This window comes from Harpia harpyja, chromosome 3 (assembly GCF_026419915.1).
Source record: "Harpia harpyja isolate bHarHar1 chromosome 3, bHarHar1 primary haplotype, whole genome shotgun sequence".
Classification (NCBI taxonomy): Eukaryota; Metazoa; Chordata; class Aves; order Accipitriformes; family Accipitridae; genus Harpia; species Harpia harpyja.
Genome location: NC_068942.1, coordinates 38,074,864 through 38,093,655, shown reverse-complemented (window position 1 = coordinate 38,093,655; position 18,792 = coordinate 38,074,864). Strand labels below are relative to the sequence as shown.

Here is an 18,792-nt window from a genome sequence, read left to right as displayed (position 1 = left end):
TTTTCAGCTTTTTAAAACATCAATATTATTGACTTCTTTTGTTAGGCATACTTTTTTTTTCTAAGTCTTTAACTGGTATTACAGTGGGAGTTTATAAATGTTACAATAAATGTAGGGAAGACAAAATTGATCAGAAAGAATAAAACTGACTGTTCTTACCTAAGACTAGGTAAATTTAGTGAGATGTCTTCATTGGTAAAAGGAGATTCTTGGAAAAAACATAATTAAAAAATCAGGTTAGAGAGAGGTGGAATGTTAATTTTAATAATATTTTGTATTATTGACAATTATAGTCCACATAATTATTGGATGAGTAGATAAGCTAACAATAGGTAGAGAATGTGCTAAGCTATGGACAAAAACAGTTTAGAGTGGGAAATGGTAAGGGTGATATTGTGCCACTTTTCAGGCTATTGCTGTTTTGTTTATAAGCACTGATGCAAATTTTGATTGTTAGCACGTGGCACATTAATCTTATCCTAGAAAGGGATTTTGGCTCAGTGACTCTCTGCTTAAGGACAGATACGAAGGACTGATACTTTTTATTATTTATGTTAGTTGTGCCTACAGACTTAAGAATTTTCTTCCAGTATGTCCTGAAGGATTTGTTTGGCAGCAACACTTGTGAGTTGGATTTCATTGGGACATTTAAGAAATTTGTGGGGATTTTCAATAGGTGATTGTGTAGACTACACTCATCAGTAAGAGACAGTGCACTGATGAGATGTTACTTTAGCATACAGTTTTCTCATTAGAACTACAGGAGCTACAGCATGACCAGTACTATACCAGTGCCGCAGAGACAAATACAGTTTGTTTGGATAGCAAGCAGAGCTTTTCAATTCTGGGTTGACAGAAACTGGTTTCCCCCCCACTGTCTTCATCTTCCTCTTCTGTTGGCTACCCGGATACACAGATTTTGAATGGTGTGTAAAGTTAGATGCAGGGAAGAATGGCCAAATCTCCAAGTCATCAGAGATGTACCCTCTACCGTAGAGTCACAAGGGATATCCCCCTTCCTTAATTTCTGACAGGTACAGGGTTACACTGTATTTCAGGAGAACTCTGAACTGGTCACTGGGCTTGGAAATTAACATCAGTGCTGAGAGGAAAAGAAAAATGTAGATGTTTATTCCTTCACTTCATCTGTCTTTCTATCTTTGAAATGATGCAACATGTGGGCAGTCCCATAGCTACTTCCAGGCAGGGAAAAATTGTGTGTTCTGACTAGTGTCTCAGGTTTCAATTGTCATTCCATAGTGATTGTGCCTCTCATAGTTTCTTAAATTATTTAAGTCCTCAAGCCTATTATAGGCAGAACTGATACCTTTCAAGGATTTCTAGTTACATATAGTGGAAGTGTCTGTATCTTCAACAATTGTACTACTTGGAATGATTGCTTTATAGTTATTTTACTTCCTACTGAAAATTCTTGGGAGTTGTGTTGTATGCTAGGGTTTGTTGTTTTTTTGAGAGTGGTGTGTTGTTTTGTTTGTTTCATTTGTGTTCTTTTTTTTTTCCAGAGAATCAGTAACATTTCTTATTCATGTTGGATCCAATAGTACTTGAAGATCTTTGTTATCTGGCTGATTAGCAGTTTAGTGAGGAAGTGTGCCCTGGAGGATATGTAAAGGAAGGAGAATTGCCTATGCAGTGGACAATTCAGCCCAGGGCCTATTTGAGTCCAGTCATAACAAGAATTAAACTTCGCAGAAATTTCCTTGATCCAACACATTGTATATGTGTAAGTGTCAACCAGATGTCATAGTTTCCACTGTTGTCTCTGTGGAAAAGGTTTTACAAATATTTTTCTACTTCAAAATATTCCTCCAGTTAACTGTTTGTAGCTTCTTAGAAGGTTCAGATACAATAACCTTGCTGAATTCAGAGGAAGGCAGGGCAGGGTAAAATGTTATAGGAAACTGTAGTTTAGGATAAAATGCAGAAACAGTACTTGCCTTTCCAAAGCAAGCACACATCTCTAGTTCAGTAAGCTAGTCTTTTGTCTTCTGTGGACAGTAAAGAACATTTCAAAGTCCTTATTTTAGATACCACACCAAGAACAATGCTGATTAAAAGCAAAACCTTTTCATCGTGAGTATAGCCAAACAAGTTCCCTAGGGTGGGTGTACAGTCTCCGTCTTTGGAGGCTTTCGAGACCTGTCTGGCTGAAGCCCTGAGCAACCTGTTCTGATCTCACAGCTGAGCCTGCTTTGAGCAGAAGTTTGGAATAGATGTCCTTCTGACCTATAAACTGTGTGATCTGGACAAACTTAGTAAATGAGTTCAGCTGTGGGAAGTGTTGATTATGACTAATAATAACCTGGTCTTTTATCCTAATGAACTGGCACTGTCCAGAACCAGCTGCTTTAGAAGAGGGTGAAAGTACAAGAACAGCAGGCAAGTAAGGGGTAAGCTGTGTCAAAGAGAAATTCCTACAAAGGGTCAGTTCCTCTTATTTTGGTTACATATATGAATCCTCATACATGCAGATCAATCTTGCATCTTTCTCCATGTGGTTGATGGTCAGAATGTATCAAAATATTCAGTCTTCTCAATAGGAAGCTGCATACCCAATGCATATGGAATCTTAAAGAATTTAACTATTAAAGTCTTAAAGATCTCAAAATAACTTTTTCAGATTTACAAAATCCAATTTACAGATAGGTGTGTAAACATACTTGTGTGCTTACGCATTGAAACAGCATTTAGACATTGAAATAACGTCTGTTCTTCAAAGCTTCAAGATGTTACAAAACTTTTCTTCAAAAATTCTAGCAGTTTTTGTGAACGAGAGTTTTTTCCAAAAATTAATTCTTAGAAATGGTTGAATGTTTTCTAAAAATAAGTAGAAATGGAAAACTGACATTGAAAACTTAAGCTGAAGTTTTATTCATGTTTGGCAAAGTTAGCAACTGAAACTGCCATCTGGGCATGGTTCTGGGCAGACTGCTCTATGTGACCCCAGAATTTATTTGCAGGCAGTTTTGTGAACGTTGCATTTAGCATAATAGGCTGTAAACCAGTGTTCTGGAGTACTTGTGCACACATGGCTTAAAAAGACTATATTTTCATGAAAATCTGTTAAAATAGATCATGATTTCCTGCAATATGGGCTCTTGCTGATGAAAATACAAATAATGTTTCCTTTTAGGTCCCTACGGGTGGGGGGTTTTGGTGGGTTTTTTTGTTTTGTTTTTTTTTTTTAATTAGTTTCTGGATCAGGATGAATAGTTTGAAGGCTGAATGCGTGAAATATCTTGGTGTGATCAAATTTTTTTAAAATTAATGAATGCCACTAATTTGAGTTTTGATGACCTAGAGATAGAAGATATTAAGCTATGAAAGACTATCTTTCTATGGTTAGCCTAATGGCTAGCCACACACACTATAAATTGTGTTAAATTCTAATCTTCTGCAATGGCATGATTACTGAGGAAGAATGATACTGACAATCAATCTCTTTTATTAGCTTCAATGTGGCTTCAGTAGGAATCTTCACTGGATACTTAATTGCCAATAAATTTGAAAGACATTCTATCTTGCTGAAGATTTCTATATGGTTTTTTATGTCTTTCTGAGTTTATATAGATTTTGTCTTTTTTTTTTTTTTTTTTTTTTATTATTCCCCGTACCTTTGCAGGGACAAATAAGTCTGGAATTCTTAACTGTAATTAAAAATAGTTTGTCTGCAAAACTACACCTTTAATTTTTTTTTTTTTTTTTTTTTACAACTTCTGAAATCAGCATGGGATTTTCTAGATTTTCAGAATAAATGTATAAAAATGCATTGGCATTAATAGATTTCCATTTTTCATAAACAAAATGTTTCTCCTATGTAGTGTATTTACTGTGCTGCGTATATGGGTTTTTAATAAAATTTGTTTTTTTAATTCTGTACCAAGAATATTCATACAGGTGAATACTTGTAACAAGATACTAGTGTAAATTACAGAAATAGGCCAAAACGTCAGAAAATCATATCATCTTAAAGAATTACTTTAACGTAATTAGCTGACCTGCATAGATAATAATCTAGTAAATTGAGCTTCATGACAAAATTGTTTAAATCTGTACATTTATCTTTCTTCTTTTTAATTAAATTGCCTCTGCTTGACACTTTTATTTTAGTTGTATTAGCAACATAAAGTTGTGAGGTTTCTGAAGTCTATTTTCAACAAAACAATTTAGATAGTAATCTCTCTTACAAAGAGTTAAGAGGCTTATATGAGCTGAGAATATACATTTTTTAAAAATATTATTGGTCCAATCCTTTCCTAACTAGGCATAAAAGCTAAGCTTGTCTGTTTCAGAAGAAATGAGCATGTTTTTCAAATTTGGGAAGTAGGGTGAATTTTAGTAAGCAAGCTGACATCAGTCTGATAGCAAAAGATGAGTAAGGCATGTTCTCATCTGTGTGGAGAATTAGGGGTCATCTCATCCCTTGTCATCTCTGGCAGGAATTGTTCTTTGCATTTGACATGGTATTCCTACAAGTCAAGTTCAGTTTTTCTAGATTAAATATGTTAAAAGATTAGAGTTCTATCAGAGGTTTTTGCAAATACAGCAGTTATTTTACACTGTGGCATAATTTTTCCTTTTCCTTTGTTTCACTGACTTTCATACTGTCATTCTGGAGGAAAAAAAAATTAAGATAAGAGATGGTTGTATGTATGTTCTTTTTAATTTTAAAATTATACCTTGCCTGCATATCTAACTTACTTGTAGTTCATTTTTCCTTGATATCTATAGCCAAACTATTTATGAATAATTTTAGGTAGGAATTGTTATAAGAAGCAGGTATGACTTTTTAGTAATAAGAGCCAAAATATAGAGAACTTTTGAAGATGTATTTATTATTAATTTTTTTGATCAATTTTCTTTAAAATAGTTAGTTATATTGTGCATGAATATTTTTAATTGCCAGGTCATAATATTCTGTTATCATTGCAACATGCTAAAACAGGGGAGGCCTCTTTTTATCATTTTTTTTACTTGCTGATTTATGACATCCTGGTGGCACTCCCCAATGATACATTGAAGGAGGGCTATAAAATAACTAGACACAGAAATGGAACCATACTATAAATGGGAAAAGAAAACAGATTAAGTGAAAGGACAGATTAATATATGGTTAGAAGTCATATCTGCGTTACATGATGGGGAATGAAGGGATGTGGAGGTAAAGAAGCCCTCTACATGTTTTAAGTAACAGGGAGTGTGTGCTCCTTCCCATAAGGCCTGCAAACCAGTAAGATGAAAAATAACCTGAAAAAGGAAACCTGAAACAAAGTTTCCTGCAGTTACCTTTGAATATTGACTTTGCTGCCTTGCCTCTAGCCATGGTTTGATGAATGAATGCTTTTAAGGCAGGGGTATCCATAGGGGAAAAAATGGCAGAGCTCTTCATTTGGTGGTATTGCCAGCTTTTAAGTATTCATTAAACTATCATGTTAAAATATGAATTAACTAATATGTTTATATGTATAATTCAAGAAAGAGGATACTGTGGGTACACAAAATTAAATTTTAATTTATTAAAGCAAATCAGGCAACAGTAATCAAAAGGACTAAATGAAAATTGCAAACTCAAAGCATAAAAAGTTCTGCAGAATTAATTGCAATAAATAAAAAAGTTTCATTCCATGAACTAGATCTTCCTTGATAGTAGTTTTTCTTTTACGTAAATCAGATGAATATTTAGTGTTAGCCTAAAAAACCTTTAACTTGCATACTACTGTATGAATTATGTTTTGCTCCCATATCTCACTCTTCTTTATAAAATCTTGTGGAAAAACTGGATCCATTTCTATTTCTAATTCTTAATATCTTTTTTTATCCATTGACTTTCCCTTATTTACATTTTAATTCAAGCAAATTTATGTTACTGTGAAGCATACTGGGGAATGGTGATTTGAGACAACAGAGCAGAACAGCAATCTGTCTTGTATTTTCCCTTTGTTTCAGTTGTGTTACTCTTGAAATCAAGCTACTGATGTTGTGTAGATTTTTTGTGAAGGTGCTTTGTAAGATGTATATGAAGACATTTGTGTATGTCAACATGAAAAAATATTTAGAAGGTTGTAACTCTTAGAATCCTAATGAGGTAGGTCTGAGTTTTCAGAGCAATGCAGTAGCCTAAAAGCAAAGTGTGATCCTTATTTATGTCTAAGTGGAGGATTATTGAATAGTAGCAAGAAGTTATTTTCGCCTTCCAGAGCGATGGCCAGGCTGTAGCACACTGTCTAGTTTTGTTTTCTGGCCTTCAGAATGGATATTGATAAATATGAAAGGATTCTCAGAAAGAGCTACACTGATTCAAGGCCAGAAAAATCTGCTTTATGGTAAAAGATTAAACAACATCATTCAATTTAAAAATGAAGCAAGCTTAAAAAGCTGGTCCTGCCACGTTTTATAGGCATTTCTATAGGGGAAAAAATTTTACTTTTAGGCAGAAGCATGTGGCTGGACAATTCAGATTGGAAATAAGGTCTGTTTTTTGCAGAAAGATTGGCTGAGTACTGTAATAATCTATTCAGGGGATATGGTAGATTCTCCATCAGTAAGTCTTAATTTCATCAAGATTATATGTGTTCTTGAAAACTGTGGAGTATCTCCCTTTCAATCTTTTAATTTTTTGCATGTGTGGCATAGAAGGTTATCGCGATTTCAGTGACCCAGTTGAAGCTGTGATCTGGTATACAGTAAACAGGCTAGAATGAGGAAGACTGAATACAGCCATCAGCAACTGAGTAGCTATGCCTTGGATAAGCATAAGTAGAGTCATTTGTTTTAAACAGTCCTTTACTTGCTGTTGCTGAAGAGGTTGGAACATCAGAAAAACAAAAGAAGTTGACACATTTTTTTAAAATGTGTATTTTACTTTTTTGAGCGAGGCAATTCAATCCATGAAAAGTAACACAAGGTATAGCTAAAGAGTTAGATGTGGTCTTTGAGCACATGGCAATCCTTTTTCACGTTCAAATATCAGGTCAGTGCTTATCTTTATGAACAAAACTTTTAGTGGAGTAGAAGCAATAAAATCTTAGAGACAAATGGAAGTAAAATTAATTTAACCAGCTGATCTTACAGTGAAGGAAGACACTTTACATATATAGAGGGATGGGGGTGAAGAGGGGGAGAGGTTGATTTGTGTTATTGAGCCTATTTTACATAATGTCTTTGAGGTCATTGGAAATCTCCTATCAAGAGTTAGAGATGGTTATAAATTCTGGAAAAAGACCTTTTCTAATGGTTAAAAATTTACTTTAAGGTTAAGGTGCTTTGGAACATTTTGAAATTCTCTTCTGATTAGAAGTCTTTGAGTAAAAAATATTCTGAGTATATAATATTCAGAAATAAAAATGAAACTGATAGAGGTGAATTCAAAATCACACAGGGGGTAATGAGGCAAAGATTTCAGTACATTCCAAAAGCTTCCTGGTAGGAATTATATGTCATGAGACATAAGTAAAACAAATTGATTTTTTTAAATTTTTTTTTTAATTGACATATGCTGATGTTATCACCAGCAGACCAGCTAAAAGTACTGTATGTCTTTATCATTTTTGCAACTTCTTAAGTTAAGAATTAGGCATACAACATCATTGCAAGTCAGTATTTAGTGTTACTTTTTATGAAATTTACATCCTTTATAAAATATAAGTCGATGCTTTCTGGATCTCAGAGGAACTGAACAGCATGCTTTGCTGTAGCTTTCCAAGTAATTTAAAAGACCATTTGTGATCCTGTTTTGAACCATGGGTAGAGAAGATTGTATTTTTTTCCCGCTGTGAACCAATTCTCATTAACTTTTAATCACATAGAAAATAGTTTCTGGAAAGGTAAGTTCTTCTCATGTATGTAAAAAAAAGATCTTCAGAATACTGTAAAGAAAGTTGTATTTAGAAGATATCTGGTAACATAATTGAGCTCAGTTCCAACATCTACGTGTACTAAAAAAGAAAACTGTTAAATAGATTCCTGTTTTTTTTCCCTTCATCCTTCTTCAAAAAGGATTTACTTGCATAGATCACCTGCCCATTGTAGCAAAAATGAAGACTTAAGGCTTCCTTTAACCTTAAAATAAGTTAAATTATAGCCCCAAAGTACATTATTTATTTTTAATTATTTTTAAATACTTGGTACAGCTTTTTGTTTGTTAAGAAAATGTGGCTGTCCAAAATCAGAAAAAAAAATATTTAGAGTTCATCTTATGAATATATTGGTTATTGCCATAGCTGCATTTATATAATATAGCTCATTGTCTGAAAATTGGAATATGGTGTTTGTAATTGTCGTTTCTGTTATCAAAGATCCTAAAAGCCTTGTTGCAACAGGTGTTTGCCAGGGAGATAGTATTATCGATTGTAAAGTCTTGTGATCAGAATTAGGACCAATAAGATAGGCACAGCAGAATATATTAGTAGGGTGTGTAATTTTATACCTAGTGAAATCCGCATGAAGACATTTAACTCTTGGCTTAATTTTTAAATATAGTATGCAGCAAAGTTATTCATAGTTATAAACCTGTCCTGTTCTTTAGTAGCCTGACATTCATTGCAGACGTAGCAGAGAAATGAAGATACTTGCGAAAGTAATTTCTATACCTGGTGGGAAGTAGGATCAAGTAGTAAAATATAGAGGCAGATTTTGAAGAAGAACAGCATTGTTCTCTTCAGAAACCTGAGAATAAAAAAGAAATCCTCAGAAGGACTTTTGGTTTGGAGGGACTACAGGCAAAAGGAGTAGAAGTGTTCCAGTCAGAAAATGCCTGGATGTTGACACAACATTAACTTAAATGCTGTGAGTATCATACAGGTATTAGTTATGTCCTTAACAATTCATAATTGACTTGGTGTTACTCAACTTGTCCTTTATATGCTGTTATACTATTTGCTGTGTCAGCCTTATATATGTTTCCATCTGTTAAGAACATCATGCCATTTAAAAAATGAACAAGACTGAAAACTGGAAAACATACACCAAGGTGCTTCTGGGGTGTAAATTTCTTGCCACTCGTGAGAAGATAATGTTGTAGCAATGAAGTCTTGTCCATGTCAGTTTTTTAGATATGAACATAGTAAGAATTTCAAGAATACAATACATACTTTTAAAAAAGAAAACATAAAAAGGTGGTGTTTATTATTATTATTATAGATACTCTCTTTGGTTGTTGCAACCCGTATTACAGTTACAGCACTTCTTGGTATTTTTTTTAAGCTCAGTCATCTACATTGCTGCGGTCATTAGCCATTGCCCAGCATTATTTTTTATGTTAAAATTCACTTTGTGCACTGCTTTGTATTTTGTCAGTTTAGGAAAACTCATAAGATTGAGGATAATTTTCCAGCAAATTTTATGGCCAGCATTGTGATTAGGATAATTCTGTCCTTAAAACCCCATTCCCATTTTCTCCTACTTATGGGATGAAACACTAGAGGATAAAGGAGAAAACAAGATTAGAACTGAAACATTCTTTACTCATGATAGTACTCTGCCTGGAAGAATATTGCTGAATTAACAGAATGAACAGAACATTAATGTTATGTAGCGCCCATTTATTAGAGTAAGCTTGATATGTAATGAATATTACCAGTTGTAGTTAGCTAATTATTTGTGGATAGTAATGGCTGTTGAAAGATTTTGGTTTTAGCTATGGGTCTAAACCGTAACTGCTTAGGAAGTCAAGCGTGCTGTTGGAAATTGCATTTTGTTGAAGAACGCCATTTTTTTATTGTTATTATTATTTACATCATTAATGTTTTTTGAAAATTGTCTAAAAACCTTATGTACAATGCAAAACATTCAGATATTACTGCAGGATACACCTTTATTAAAATATTGTATGAATCAGTAATAATTTAATATTCTAAGAAAACCTTTATTACATAGTCTCATATTTCTTGTCATTACATGCCTGTGAATGCCATCTCATCTAATGTGTTAAATTGCAGTTCCTTATGTAAGTGAAGATACTGAATTTTAAGTTCTTGGGTGCAATTCACTATTATAATTGTGTTACTTTGCATTATTTTATTTTTTTAAACTCACACTCGTGGAGGAGAATATGAGATTACTTTACATGGAAAGACAGTATAGTATCTCTCATGACACCTCTTGCAACACACCTTAAAGTTTGGTTTTAATAGTCTGCATTCCAACCAACATTTTAGTTTTACTTTTTCCCACTGTAGGACATAAAAACCAGCTACTATTATCTTAAAATAAATCAATACAGTATATGCTCTAAAGAGATTATACACAGATTTTAGTTATTTCACAACCTTGCTTTTCTTTTTTTAATGCATGCACATACAGTACCTTGTCAATAGTTGACATGTTCCAGTGGAAATGTGTTAAGACATTTGGCTTGCTTTATTGGTATACTGCTCTTCAACATTTTGTAGCAACAGTGGAAGTTTACTTAGGCAGGAAGACTAAAGAGAAACCAGATAAGTGAATTTGCTAGGGGAAAAAAAAATCTGAAGTGGCTATCTACTTATCTAAGAGAAAATAAAAAAATTATCTTTGCATCTTAGAAAGCAGAATTCAGGTAAATCAAATTTTGCTTGCATGAAGGTAGGGATTTCTCAGTTTAGGACACTATGTATCATTTGTGAGGTTATATGCTGTGTGTGCATCTCACAGACCCCAGAAGCAAAGTACTTTCTTCCAGACAGAGGGATGAAACTGAGAAAAAATGGGGACAGAAACATAACTGAGACTTTCAGCGATATCATAGAGTTGTCCGGCCTTCAGCTTGCAATTCTGGTCTTGTGGAGGAACATTTTCTGCTACGGTGATAAGAAGGTGCCAGAAGAAACAGAAGTCTACAAATAGAATGGGAGGCTGAAATTCCTGATTTGAAATGTGTGTATAGCCAGAACAGCATATCAGAAACTTATGGGATGTTTCAGTACTCACAGTAATTTATGTGAGAAGAACAGATGATGTCATGCAGCAGAGGTATAGCCGTGTCTGCTTAAAATAACAAATAAATAACAGTAAATAAAAGGAATCCAAACAGTCCACGACAGTGTTTCATTTAAAAAAGGGAGCTACATAAAAAATAAGTCAGACTGCTTATAAAAAGGGAATAAATGCTTGCAAGCAGCATGGAGATTACATAAAACACGGACCAAACTCATACCACCTGTCAAAAAATCCCTTTTTTTTTTTAAAAGGCAAATATGATGAAGTTGCTTGATGTTGTTAAAAGGCATTTAAAGAAAAAACAAACAAAACCCCAAACAAATCTTGTACAAATGAGAAAAATTGGAAAGAATATAATTTCTAGCAAATTACATATGAAAATGTGGTAAAGAAGGGCAAAAAAGCTCTTGAGGAGAAGCTTGCTAAAGGTAAAAAACCTGATAATAAATCATTTTTCAAACACATCAGAGTAAGGAAGCCTGCCAGAAAATCCGGAGGGCCAGTAAATGATCAAGGGATGAGAGGAGCACTGAAAGAAGACAAGACTGTAGTACAAACTATAAAAATCTTTTGTATCTACATTCATTATATAAGAATTTAGGGAGGCTCCCATGCTGAAATCTTTCTTCATAGGGGACACTTTGGATGCTCTTTCTCAAACAAGTGTCATTGAAAGCATTTTACAACAAAATATTTTGTTTATAATTGCTATTTGTTTATAATTGCTTTTGGTTATAATTGCTGTTCTACAGAACAATGGAAGGTGGCTGAAGGAATATGAATTTTCGGAAAGGGTTCCAGCAAATCACAGACTCTGTATTGGACAAATTGACAGAAATAATAATGAAGAATCAATTTAGGGAATACACAGAAAAATACATTACAGTGGAGAAGAGTGAGAGTTTTATAGAAGGAAATAATGTCTCATAAATTTAGTAGATTTATATGAAAGAGGCAAAAAATGTGTAGGTATGGAAGACTGAATTCATTTAATACCTTGCACTTCAAGAAGGCACTTCAGAAGGCTTCCCCAGATGTAAACTACCATGACATAGAAGAGAAGACCCTGATGTATATGAAATTTCAGAGGGAAAGGGTAGAAATTAATGGTTAATATTCATTAGGGGAGTAAGTCACCAGCAGAGACTGATGCAAATGTTACACTTTAACATATTCATATATCATCTGGCAAAGAGACAGAATGTGAGATGGCAATATTTTTAATGATAATAAGGTATTTTGGTTAGTGAAGGTGAAAGTTCTCTGTGAAGAGTTACAGAAGGCTCTTGCAGTAGTGACTGGGAAATAAAATAGCAGATAAAAGTTTGTGTTGTTAAGGACCAGATAATGGGGAAGAACAACCCTGAACTTACACATTCAGTGGTGACATCTGACTATGTATTGCTATTTAGGAAGTGTGGAAGCACATCCAGTGATCACTCTACTGTATTAACATGTTTGCCTAAAAACTTGTGCTTAAACTTAGTGTGTGATTAACATATTTGCTTTTCAATATTTCAGCTTCAGTATTAGAGAGTGCCTATTTAAATTGTAATACTAAAGGACCTGGGTGGCTCAATTCATGGACAGTGAGAATAAGGTTTTTCCTTTTCAGATCACAAGTTCATATCTGTGGTTCAAAACCAGTCTGAGTGGGTGTTTGGTTGCATCTCTGAAATAAGTATATGGATTTCTTGAGCCGCTGCTGCTGTTGACCCCTATTTTGGCAGCCTTTCCAGAAGCAGAAAGGCTTGCATGAACAAAGCAAGTTGAATTCTGTTGTTCCCTCTCTTCCAAGTTCAGATTAAAGCCCTGTTGATGATATGGTGTTTTTGCCAATATTGTGCATTTTTTATGTGTAAGTAGAAAACTACATACTTCAGTTTTCTGCACAGCTGTTTTCACAAGAATACCATTTTCTTTCAGAAAAATATGTGGAGGAAGTGTATAAATAGCTGTAACTTTTTCACAAAGAATGTTAAGTGTGACCAGTATTAAATTCAAATAACTACACACTGTCATTCTGCTTATTCCTGAAAGATCTAATGATCTGAAATTAGAATTACGGGAGATGCAGTAATTTCTTCTAACTAGCTTTATTTCTTTTGTTTTTACATAGAAGAATGTTTGCCTTTGGTCTTTCAGTGGGTTTGGGTTTTTTTGGTGATGTGTGGTGGTTTTTTGTTGTTTTTTTGTTCGTTTTGTTTTGTTTTGGGTTTTTTTGTTTGGTTTTTTTTTTGTAGTAATACTTTTAACATCATTTTATAACTTGTGACACAAAGTTCACTTGTGCAATCCAAAATCTGCCATACTAAACTAAATCCATTTGTATTTTAATAAGTTCTTCATAAAACACATCTGTGTACTCTTTCACCCTAAAATCAATCAAGCCCACTATATTGAATGTTGATTCTGATTAAACCATTTATATAGGCTAAGCGTACTATTGGTTCTCATTTAATTTAATGAGGAATTACATTAGATCTATTATTGATAAAGGAATGGTGTTCTTAGAGTTTGTTTTCTATGTCAGTGGCATTTTTTTAGCAGGATGGGAGATAAATGGGGAATACGTTGCTTTTGAGTACAGCCATTGTTAAGTAAATTTTCCAGTGGCAGAAGTAAGAATGTATGTATTTCTTTAATGTTTGATGTATATAATTGCACTACCTATCCGATAATGTTCAAGGATCAAAAATGTGGAGATTTTATACAGTGAGTTCTCCTTATGTCATTGTTAATTTAGATTAAGATTTGATGTCTGTATAAAATGCAATTGACTGTTTGATAATAGTTCCATGCATGGGCAGGACCATAAGCAGGCTAGCAAACATGCTGTTCAATGAGAATTATTTAATATGTTGAAGTGAATGAAGGTAACCTAGAACAAGGGATTTTTATTCATGAATAACTGTGTCCACTGAAATAATTATTTTCAAAATAGTAGGGACTTATTTCCCTATGTTTCTTGATTAGGGAAAGTTGAAGCACTGCTGTTATTTTGTAGACCTGGAAATCTAAGGAGTGCATGAAGGGGGGAGAAAAGGACTCTTGGCTAGCATGGCTTTCCCAGTTTCCTAGAAGATTGACGTTGCCCCAATACACTAGCAAAACTAGTACTAGTAGGTTAGTGATTAATTGCAAACTTTTCTCACAAGCATTAAATCATGGATGATAAATAATAGATTAGTAAACAAATGCCAAGTTTCCATTACAAACTGTAGAAGTTTTCTGCTTAACTGTCACTCATCTAAGAATTGTTCCATAAGCAAAAAGCTACAAATTGGCCTAATATTAGAGTTTATTGGATTTAAGGTAAGCATTCTGTACTTGAAAAGTTGTTTTGTAGCATGTACACTAGGAAAGAATACAAGTGTGTTTTGTGTTCAAATGAAAAAAAAATCAGTGTTATTTGAATATCAAGAGACAGCATTAGGCAAATTGAGAGTAAAATTACCTCAGAAGTATGTTAGAAAAATTTCCTTTTCCTTTATTGCAGTTACACTCTTGTTTTTCCCCCTTTTATGTTAGTAGACCATATGAAGTAGAATGCATCCCTGTTTCTCTCAGTTTCGTTCAGATGCACTGTTAAGGTGAAGTGTGCCTCACTGCTATGAATTTCCAACAGCATAGCATGTTTTTTTCTGCTGTTTTATTTATGGCTAACTAAAATGTCTTTTTGTCTACGCACACCTTGAAGGTTGTGTTCCATCTGGACTTGCATATGAAGGTATTTTTACTAATTCATGGAAAGAAGAGTCTTCCAAGTGTTCAAATTAGGGAAGACAAGATTGGGAGCTCAAGTTATAAACCACTAGCTCAAAAAGACACTAAATGTTTTAACTGGGAGCCCTTCTCCACTAAGTGCCTCGACAGCCAACTCGGAATATTAAGCTCCATTCTCATGACCTGTTGGAAACTTTTAGGTCTCGTAAAATACTGTCTTGAGGTTGTCTTGGTTTTTTGCATGCTTATACATGCTTGTTCCAGGCTCATACATAAGTCCAATTAGCATATGGATGCCAGAGATCAGTCCCTGCAGATAAGTCCCTGCAGCTGTTGAAGGATTATTATAAAAGTAAGCTGTTTATCTTCTATTCCAGAAAAGACAACCTAATACTCAAAGCAAGTATTTGGAAGTATTTTCAGGTATATAGTAATTAATGTTAGACTGAAGTGGAGAATAAGCTTCAGTGGAATTGTTTCAAATCAAATCAAAAATTAGTTTTTCTTCAATATTGCTGTAAAGATCTTTTCTATATGTTTCTAAGTTATTTCAGCTGTCCTTATGTAAGATCTTACTTTTAAATCGTCAACTCTGACTACTGTTTGCATGAATGATGTGATGGGTTAACCCTGGCTGGATGCCAGGTGCCCACCAGAACCGTTCTATCACTCCCCCTCCTCCTCAGCTGGACAGGGGAGAGAAAATATAACAAAGAGCTTGTGGGTCGAGATAAGGACAGGAGAGATCTCTCACCAATTACCGTCACGGGCAAAACAGACTCAGTTTGGGGAAAATTAACTCAATTTATTACAAATCAACCGGAGTAGGGTAATGAGAAATAAAACCAAATCTCAGAACACCTTCCCTCCACCCCTCCCTTCTTCCCGGGCACAACTTCACTCCCGGATTCTCTACCAACCCCCCAGCGGCACAGGGGGATGGGGATGGGGTTTACGGTCAGTTCATCACACGTTATTTTCTGCCGCTTCATCCCCCTCAGGGGGAGGACTCATCACACTCTTCCCCTGCTCCAGCGTGGGGTCCCACCCACGGGAGACAGTCCTCCACGAACTTCTCCAACGTGGGTCCTTCCCACGGGCTGCAGTTCTTCATGAACTGCTCCAGCATGGGTCCCTTCCACGGTATGCAGTCCTTCAGCCACAGATTGCTCCAGCGTGGGCCCCCCACGGGGTCACAAGTCCTGCCAGAAAACGTGCTCCGTGGGCTCCTCTCTCCACAGATCCGCAGGTCCTGCCAGGAGCCTGCTCCAGCGTGGGATTCCCACGGGGTCACAGCCTCCTTCGGGAACCCACCTGCTCCGGCGTGGGGTCCTCCACGGGCTGCAGGTGGATATCTGCTCCACCGTGGACCTCCATGGACTGCAGGGGGACAGCCTGCCTCACCATGGTCTTCACCACGGGCTGCAGGGGAATCTCTGCTCCGGCGCCTGGAGCATCTCCTCCCCCTCCTTCTGCACTGACCTTGGTGTCCGCAGGGTTGTTTCTCTTACATGTTCTTACTCCTCTCTCCGGCTGCCGATTACCGTCTGTCCCAACTTTTTTTTCCTTCTTAAAAATGTTATCACAGAGGCGTTATCACTATCGCTGATTGGCTCGGCCTTGGCCGGCGGCGGGTCCGTCTTAGAGCCGGCTGGTATGGGCTCTGTCGAACACAGGGGAAGCTTCCAGCAGCTTCTTACAGAAGCCACCCCTGTAACCCCCCCCGCTACCAAAACCTTGCCACACAAAGCCAATACAATGACTAAACTTGGATAACATGGAAAAAAGGCTTTGCATTTATAAAAGTGTATTTGCCTTTGCAAATATATTTTATGATATTTTCTGGTAGCCAGGGAGCTGGAGCTCTTCTCAGACAGGTACCCCTTTCATATAGGCCATTTAGATGAAATGGGGCATTGTTCAAAAGCAGTTTGAATATATAAAGATAAAAGGAAAAATAAATTACTAGTAAGCTTCTTGATTTCTACTTAGTTTGACAGTCTGCTGAAAATGCCTTCACTGACTGTTACATGAAGTCATTTTGTGCAATCTCACAGTTCATCTGTATACTTCCCAGCTGGCGTGCTGGCTATCTAAACAATTGAGGAAGGGAAAAATCTTTACATTTTAATGTTCTCTCAAAGTGACGTGACAATTGCCATAAAAAGCTTCTAATAAGTGACGAGAAGTTTTCAATAGAGGGAAACAGAAACATAAGTCTTTATAATGCAGCTCACCTGAAACTTACTGAAAAGGGGATGGAGGCCCTAAAGGCATCAGTAGATGCTACTGCTTTAGTTTTGTTAGAGACATAGCTATTTCAAATACAGAAATCAATACACTCAGTTCATGCTTTCATTATGTCCAAGAGGGAGAACATTCATTGAAATCTCATTACTTCTTAGCATAGTAAGAGCACTGTTCATGTTGTGGTTGTGATTATGAGTAGGATTTTCAAAGAACCAGAATGACACGGGAAAATAAATACTATTGAAAGTCAGTGGAACCTCAGTTACAAAGATAGGTTGGTAGTTCAGGAGCTCTGGAAGTTAGGGTTTTTGCTGGAGCAGAAATAAGACTACATCAAAGTTTTATTTTTTTGGGGGGGGTGGAGCTGATAACACAGTATCTTTGGCAGAGAATTATTTTAGTGAAGTTTCTTGTGAGAGCAAAGGTTTCTCATCATGCTGTACCTTTCTATCTGCTCCTTTTTTTATCCTAACTTAGTACAAGTTCTGAATATTGGATCAATTTTAGCCAAATTTGACTGAAAGAAGTAGGTCTTGTTAAGGTCTCTCAAAAGTCTTCAAAATAGATAGCCTGTGTGTGTGTGTACAGCTGCTGAAGTCAATATTCAGGCCTACCAGCAAATGAGGAGCAGTGACTGATCAACAGGCAAACAGTACAGAGTAGTAAGGGACATGGCATTACGTGAGGGTAGTTTGCAGGAGATGTGCAAGAGAGGAGAGGAATGGACGCAGGAAAAAAGCCTTGGGAGTAGTGGGTTGAGAAAAGTAATAGAAGACATGTTGGCATGTTTGAAAACATTTTGGTTTATTCCCTCCCAAAGCTATCAAGAATCAGCCTCTTGGGATGACAAATGGGACAACACTACCCACACGGCATATATTGGGAAAAAAAAAAAAAAAAAAAAAAAAAAGGACTGTATTTTCAGTTTCTTTAAAACTGAATTGCACCAAATTTATTCAATACCTGCCCGCCTTAAAAGGTTTGATTAGATAAAGGATGATTAAAAAAAATTAGTAAGTGGAATGCTAGTGAGAAAGTAATAAGAAACCAAGTTCAAAAACTTTGTCTTAGAGATGTACAAAGCAAAATCTTAGAGAAAAAAACCTTAGGTATACAAGTCATATTTTACATTGACTACTTTAAAAGAAAAATAGGATTCTTTATCTCATTTTAATTCCATTTTATAATTCAACTATTGCATAAAGCCCTTACTAGCTGACTCTAATAATGTTTGGAAATACCCAAAAGAAAGTTGTAGGAGATGTAGTCTGCAGCACAGAACAAATAACAGCATACTTTTTCTTTCTTCTGAACTAGTTAACAATTCATAAGTAGTATAACACACCATAACTTTGCATAGTTTCCATTTTTTATTTTGTCTGCTTTGCAGAGAAAAGCATTAAAATACTGTTGAAGTTGATGAACCATGAACCTGCTGTCTTTGCAATACATAACAGTGTCTTGCTGGCTAATGAGGAGCCTTGTGAGAATTCAGCACAGTCACTCTCATCATAACCTATGCTATTCTAACAGCATTCCTAGCACTCTGACATATCTTGTGTGATTGAATTTAGAATTGTTCACTCAGTTGGGGTGAGGCTTCAAATTGGCAGTAGTCTTTCAGGTTGTAGAGTTTAGTTAAGAAGAGCTGTGATTAGTCTATGCAAGTTGATATCAGCTTAAATAAGTTTATATTATAGAAACAGAAAAGCAATGAAGCTATTCCATTTCTATTTGAGTTTATTCAGTTTTGTCTCTAGCAAAGCAAACTGAAATTAAATTGAAGTTCTCATTTACACAACAAGAGCGTCCTTAGTACAGTGTTCCTTGGCATACTTTTAAGGACAACTTCTTGAAAGAATACTTTGAAATTAGATGACA

General features: G+C 35.5%; 1 protein-coding gene across 7 annotated transcripts in view; it reads left to right on the top strand.

Moving 5' to 3' along the window:
* The window catches only part of FUT8 (fucosyltransferase 8), a 131,787-nt gene that overhangs the window by 93,971 nt on the left and 19,024 nt on the right, over positions 1-18,792 (top strand). The gene's annotated exons all lie outside the window — the stretch shown is intronic.